We start from the raw sequence: 6,836 nt of genomic DNA on the forward strand, positions 1-6,836 counted from the left end.
CAGACACTCTTTTTTTTTTTTTTTTTTTTTTTCAAAATGACCATTTCCCTTTCGCGTTTTTTTTTTTTTTTTTTTGGCTCCTAGCCGACGTCGTTTTCAAAAACTAGTCTTGTTGAATCGACTGTCTATAACTTTAAAAGAAAAACACGGGGGAAGTGATGGCCAAAGTCGGCCGGCCCTCGATGATGAACTCATTTTTTTTTCTGACATTTTCCAAAGGCCTTTGCCGATGTCTTTTTTCGTTTTTATAAACGTATATAGATGACACTGTTGAAGTCTCCTCTTTTTATATGTGGACATGTAGGAAACCCTGGAAGCCCTTCAGGGTATTTGATGCTCTCTCGCATCAATCTCGATAGTCTTATATCCACATCAAGGTAATCACATTCTTTCCCGATTTACTAACATCGATCTATAACTCCACGATCTTTTCTTTTATTACGGAATAAAGGGCGATTTTTTTTAAATCGAAAAATAAATAAAATAAAAAACAAACAATGTTATGGAACAATGCGGATCTTTTTTCGGAAGGGGGACGTAGCAAAATTTCCTCGAAATTTAATTATGCCTTAAAAAAAAAAAAAAATGTTTTTAAACCGAGACGAGTATGGATGCGTTTTAAATGCCAAGAGGATGTACGAATCTCTTTGGCTGCCATTATAAACGGACGCATGTAAATTGCGCGAGCAAAGAAAAACGTGAAAAGATATAAAGACAAACAAAAATCTAGTGACGTTTTCCTGTTGAAAAGAACGTGATCAGATTGGAAGCAATCGGATCAAGAGCCCTGACTTGTTTTTTTCTTTTTTCTTTTCATTTATTCCCTTTTTTTTCTAACAGAAAAGAATCTAGTGGATGTCCAGTGACTCGATAATAACCCGCGTCCCTCGTCTTATTCGGCCTACCTTTCTATTTATTTCCTATACACAGTTCCCCCCCCCCCCTCTTCTGTTCTCATCCATCAGTTTCTCTCTTTTTTGTTGCCCTTGTTAGTTGGCCAGTCATGAACTCATCAGCTCTCGTGTTCTTGTCCCCTTACGGAATCGACGGTGGACCACACTTTTTTTCTTCTTTTTGTATCTTTCAGTTGCTTCGGCCACGAGCGTAGAAAAGCACCGACGGTCAAAGAAATCAACGAGACGTACGTAACGAAAAATGGGAGAAGAATAGAAAAAAAAAAGAATGACAAGAGACGGACCAATGGGGAAATGGACCTCCACACACACACAGAAAAAAAAATCTATGTGTGGTCCAGCTGCTTCGTGCTGGAGTCTGTGAAAAGAGACAGCTCAGCAGGAGCAAAAAGAAAAAAAGAAAAAAAAAAAAAAAAAAAAGTGACTTGAATATTGGCCGGCAACCGTCGCCGATCAATGCTGTTTGTTTTTCTCTTTTAACCATTTATCACTTGTAATATAATAACAAAGCTTTTTCCCTTATTTACTTTGCCTACTTTTCTAGTCTTTTAAAGCTAGCAGAGGGCTTATATATACAGTACATTTTTTTTTTTTTTTTACGTGAATGATAGAGTAAAAACACAGAGCTCTTGTTTTTTATTTTGCGTGTAACAAGCAAAGAGTCGAGAGAAATGATACAAAAAAAGAAAAATAAAAAAAAAATACCCAACTCTTTTCTGTACATCAAAAGATGTCGTCTTACGATTGTCCAATCCTTGTTGTTGTGTTCTTGTTAACATCTTATCCTGCTCTCCGTTTCTTTTCCCTCAAACCCTTTCCTCTGTGTTGGTTGCCTTTTACGATTCAATCGATTCAGTCCACGTTACTCTAAACGTTAATCATTGATATTAGGAATTCGTCGTTAAGTTTTGATTTCGAAATGGCGATCTTTTATCGAAGACGACGTTATGTTCGAGAAAGGCCATCTCGAATCGATAAGGTGAACACTTGAGATGCTAGGATTGCGACCCTCCTTTTAATGGGGCAGGTGATGGTAACCATGACAACCGTAAGGTTGATGTTGTATTCTACACTCATTTGAAAAGGCGGCGGCTACGCAGGTGAAAGAACACATCTGGCTGTTGTTATGACAACATACCGCCCCAATAACTCGCAAATCGAACGCACACGGCTCTAACGCAGATTTCACGCAGTCAAACATCGAGAATCGATCACGTTGCCACCACCGCAAAAGATCGCATGTAGTTTCATACCACGCAAAATGGGGTATACATGTCAAATCAGTTTCAAAACATGGAAGATCATAGATGACAAACTCTGACACAGCAAAGTAAAACCCAAATTGGCAACGTCAATGAAAGCACGTGAGTGGTCGACTTGGCGCGCCTGTTTGGACCCACTAATGACGGCCGCCTGGCCAGTACTACAGGGCCGGCGGTTTGAGCCTATCATCTAGAAATTACACTGTCAAACATCAAAGTTGTTTTTAGATTTGATATTTTTTTTTTTTCAGAAAGACTCGCCGCCACTGGTGAGACGATACCCGTGATTTGCATACTGACTACCTACCGCGCATATTACTGAAAACCCAAACATAATTTGATTGTGGCGCTCTGGCCTCTTGACATGAAAAGCCGACAAAGTGTGCTCTCCTTGCCTCACATGGGGGCTGTATGCAGATTTCCGAAGTATCTCGCAAAGAAAAAGGCCAAAATCCTTTGAAGATTCGTCACCTCTTCGCGACGTCAGTTTGACATCTATCCGTCGTCTATATTGTGATTTATTTCGATGAATCTCTTGGCAATCCCACAAAGAAAAATGGCCGCATTTCGAACTTGTTCTTTTTGATGATGTAGGACTTTTCATAGTAACACAACTTTAGATTGAAATGGGGAAAAAGTTAAGTACAGAGCTATTATTCATGTGGTGAGGTGTGTGCTCGCAATCCAACGCCATCGATCATCCGGAAATGACCTGATGGCAATGGCACATTTATTCGCTAACGCTAAACGATCCTATTGTTTTTTGCCTCCCTGCCCCCACAAACAGCGATTCGAAGAAAGAGCAAAAGAAATTTTTAATAAAAAAAAAAGTACAAAAATGGACATGGGAGTAGCAAACCGATTTCCTCATATTGATTTCAGAGAGCTGTCTGTGAATTCACTGGGTTTGGCTTATCAAAAGTTTTGCGATATGCATACAGAAGGGCCATTATTGTTCGACGTTGGGGGGTTTAAATAAAAAACAAACAAAAAAACATCAAACGTTGAAAGAATTCGACTGGTATGAGGGTGGGTGGGGGGGATAATCAACATGCCGGCAGCGACGGCCCGGGCTACTTTGATTGATACTCGGAATAGTCTGTGAATACTAAAAACAAGACGAATTGTAGACAAGAGAAAAAAAGACGATTGGAACTTAAAAAAAAACAACGTCCCTCCGCTTCCCTTTCTGGGCCTTTGTGTTCTGATAAAGACGATTGACGGAACCACACAGGAAAAAAAATTGCTCAATTGCTCAGTCATGGAGGGAGGAAAAATCAAACGTGGATCGACGTCAAATGTGCATGAGTCAGTCGTTAGAAAAGCACAAAGAGAGGAAAAGACTCCGTGATCCTTTTCTTCTTCTTCTTCTAAAAGTTTTTCTTTTTTTTTTTTGTCTAATGAGAATTGGATGGTTTGAAATGCTGACGTCGTGTCTGACCTTTCCTTCTCATGTTTTTTTCTATTAAAGAAACGGCTGACGAAAACGTTTCTGTCATACAGTTCGAGTACTTGATACAAAAAAAAAAAAAAAACGAGTGAAATTCGTTGCGTTTACAACAAAAGTTTCGAATCCCGTTTTTTGTCTGGCAAACACGGCAAGGCAAGTCGACAACAAATTAGCAATACCTATAACTGTAAACACAACACGTCAAGACGTATGTTACCAAAGAGTTAACTTGTTTTCGGTACGTTCGCTTACGCGTGGCGGGAAATTGGAAAACTTGCCAGGGTTGAAATTGCCATACGAATAGAAACGCGCCCATCTGCAGCGATGGGATGCGTGTCTTGCTCTCTTTTACGTTAAAAGTCTGAACATGAAAGAAATGTAATCCGGCTTTATCGCAAATTCAAATGAGACCAAAAAAAAAAAAAAAACGATTAACATGAGATCAGCTATCCTATTCTGAAATATCGCAACACCTCTTAACTTTACTTCCCACCAAACTCTTTTCAAATAGAGAGCCGCATAATGTAAAAAAAAAAACAAAAAAAAAACAAAAACAAAGAAAAATAATACGCAATACTTCAAACGAAAAGGTGCGTGTTTTGACTAGGTTTTCCGTATGTACGCACGCCATTGCGAAGGAAACATCACTATAGTGACATCACCTAGAGACGTCGGCTAACCGAATTCCGGACTCTTTCCTTACGCAGTGGTTCAAAAACCTCTTGACAAGTCTACAGCAATCAATCTCTATAGTTTTAAAGATGTCGACAGCTGATTGCGTGTCTTTCTCCGCACGACAATTACGAAGCGAATGATTGACGAGGTCGCGTCGCGAGCGCGCTATCCATCAAGCTCACGAAAAAGAAAAATGGAACGACTTAGCGGCAAACGCATCCAAAAATCACGAGCCCGCTGATGAGGGAATCGACTATACGGCGTTGGGCAAATGAAAAAAAGAATCAGATATTTGTTAAACAATTATCCGTGTACAGCTCGCTGTTTAACGTTAATGATTCACTAACCGTTTCCCTATAAGCCACACGCTCTTTTGCGTCGCTAATAAATGACGTTAATCACTTTGTCAAACGATTTGCACGCGATGCCGTTTGTGGCTTTATTTCGTTCCAACAGGCGGCCGTCACAAGCCCCCCCCCCCGTCCATGCTCATCAAATTGTTAATAACGAAAAGAAAAGTGTTGCCCTTGCTTACACGCCCGCTTTAAAAGATTGAAATGGGAAAAGCCAAAAGCTCTTTGGGACGCTGATCCGCCGCGAGTGCTACCAAATAAATCATTAGCCAGACATCTTAAAGAAAAGCTCATATGCCTCCCTCGTAATGGGCTGTCAAGGCAACCGTCCCCATTTCTCTTACGAGCTTATTCAACAGTAGCGCATCAAACAGTTAGAAGCCTAAATGTCAAAACTTTCTGATGACAGACGCACGTCTAAAGACATTTCTTTTTTCTAAGATTAACTAATTGCCTCGGTGTTTACAACTCGGCGCGTGCAACAACTTGAATAAAAAAAAAAAAAAAGGATTTTGAAAAAGAAATTCAAAGGAAATATCATGGGGGGGGGATGGGCATTCGTAACGTGAATCGGAATGATGTCGAACATCTTTTGCTTTGATGACACGATAATATGGAAAAAGTGAGGCAACATGATATAATCGACGTTTCATCCATTGAACAATCGACGCGTTCACGTACTCCCCTTCCCCAAACTATTCTGTAATTAAACTCCGGAAGTGACTCATAATTTGTGTGTTTGTTTTTTCTACGACAATGAATCATGTCTGGAGATTAGTTTGACAGGACTTTTCTTTTTTAAGTCGTAAAATGCAGAATTACTATTGGGACATGTTTCGGATGACTCCCCAAAGGCGAGTTGAAACTGTCGTGGGAAAACAGAGAGGACATTTTGTAAAACAAAAAAAAAAAAAGAGCAAAGCGGTGACAGGGTAAAAATCGATTTGACACGAAGTACGACAAGAAGAGAACATTCACGTGCAAGAAAAAATAATAATAATAAAAGGAATGATCTACATGACTAACACAATTAATTGCGAGCAGACGAAGTTTGCTGTCATTCGAAAATGACGTGTAGTGACAAACGCAGGCTTAGTGGAACGTTCATTTGCATTTGCAAATACATTTTGAATGCGTTCCGAGAAAAAGATATGATGAAACTTAATCGACAACTTTCATAGTGCCTAGTTTTCGCCTGGACTGCATTTCACGAGCATTTTAACGTATACATTATCATCGGTGCCCTTCGAATAGCGAAGAACGTCCAAAAACTTTATTAGCACCCCCACTTTTCAAGAGACTTTGGCTAAAAAACAAAACGACGATCAGCTGAGGAGCAGACGGCACTTGACGTCGCTCATCGATCGTGAAAATTTGAATTAAAACTCTACTTTTCCATCAACATTTGATGTTTGAAAAAAAAAATAATAATAATAATAACAAGAATGGGATGGTAGAGCACACAGACACGCGCAAGTTGACTGTATCAAGGACTTATTCCAGTTGCCCGGTTTCGTTGTACAGTCTACTTTATTCATCGAAAAATTCATCCGCAGTATCCGCTTGGCGATGGAGCCAATTGAAAAAAAAAAAAACCTAGGGTGTTGACTAGACGAAAGCCATTGGGTTATCCCCTTTCATATTTTTTTTTTAGGTTAAACACGGATCGATAGAAGCAATTTTTTAATATTTTTTCTATAAGCCCTTCGTGTTATTGTTTTTGCCCGTGAAAACAAAAATGAGGAGGGAGGGATGTGGGTTATGACAGCGCAATCGAAAATGTTTTGAAAACTCATTTGAACGAACTGTATAATTACCGCAATCCGATAAGTAATTTTGAAACGGTGTAGCCTTCGATACCAATGTTATGAAAAAGAGGGGGCGGATAAAAGGAGGGTAAATATTGATTGACTGAATTACTTGTTCCAGAGAGTCAAGGGGAAAGGGGTTGCGAGATTACGAGACTTGAATTTTCGAAAAGAAAAACAGCTGATTGCTAACCACCACAGAGATACGCTACCAACAAGCGTGTAAAATGACGAGCTTGATTGCACAAATTCGTTTGAAGTTTTGGAAAATGAAATAGCGAACGCATCGTAAAATCGTGTTTTTCCTACGTCAATAGCTCAGCGATATCGTCCCCCCCCCCCCGGAACGCCCTTTTCATTTCGTATATACATGT

This window comes from Daphnia carinata, chromosome 1 (genome assembly GCF_022539665.2).
Source record: "Daphnia carinata strain CSIRO-1 chromosome 1, CSIRO_AGI_Dcar_HiC_V3, whole genome shotgun sequence".
Classification (NCBI taxonomy): Eukaryota; Metazoa; Arthropoda; class Branchiopoda; order Diplostraca; family Daphniidae; genus Daphnia; species Daphnia carinata.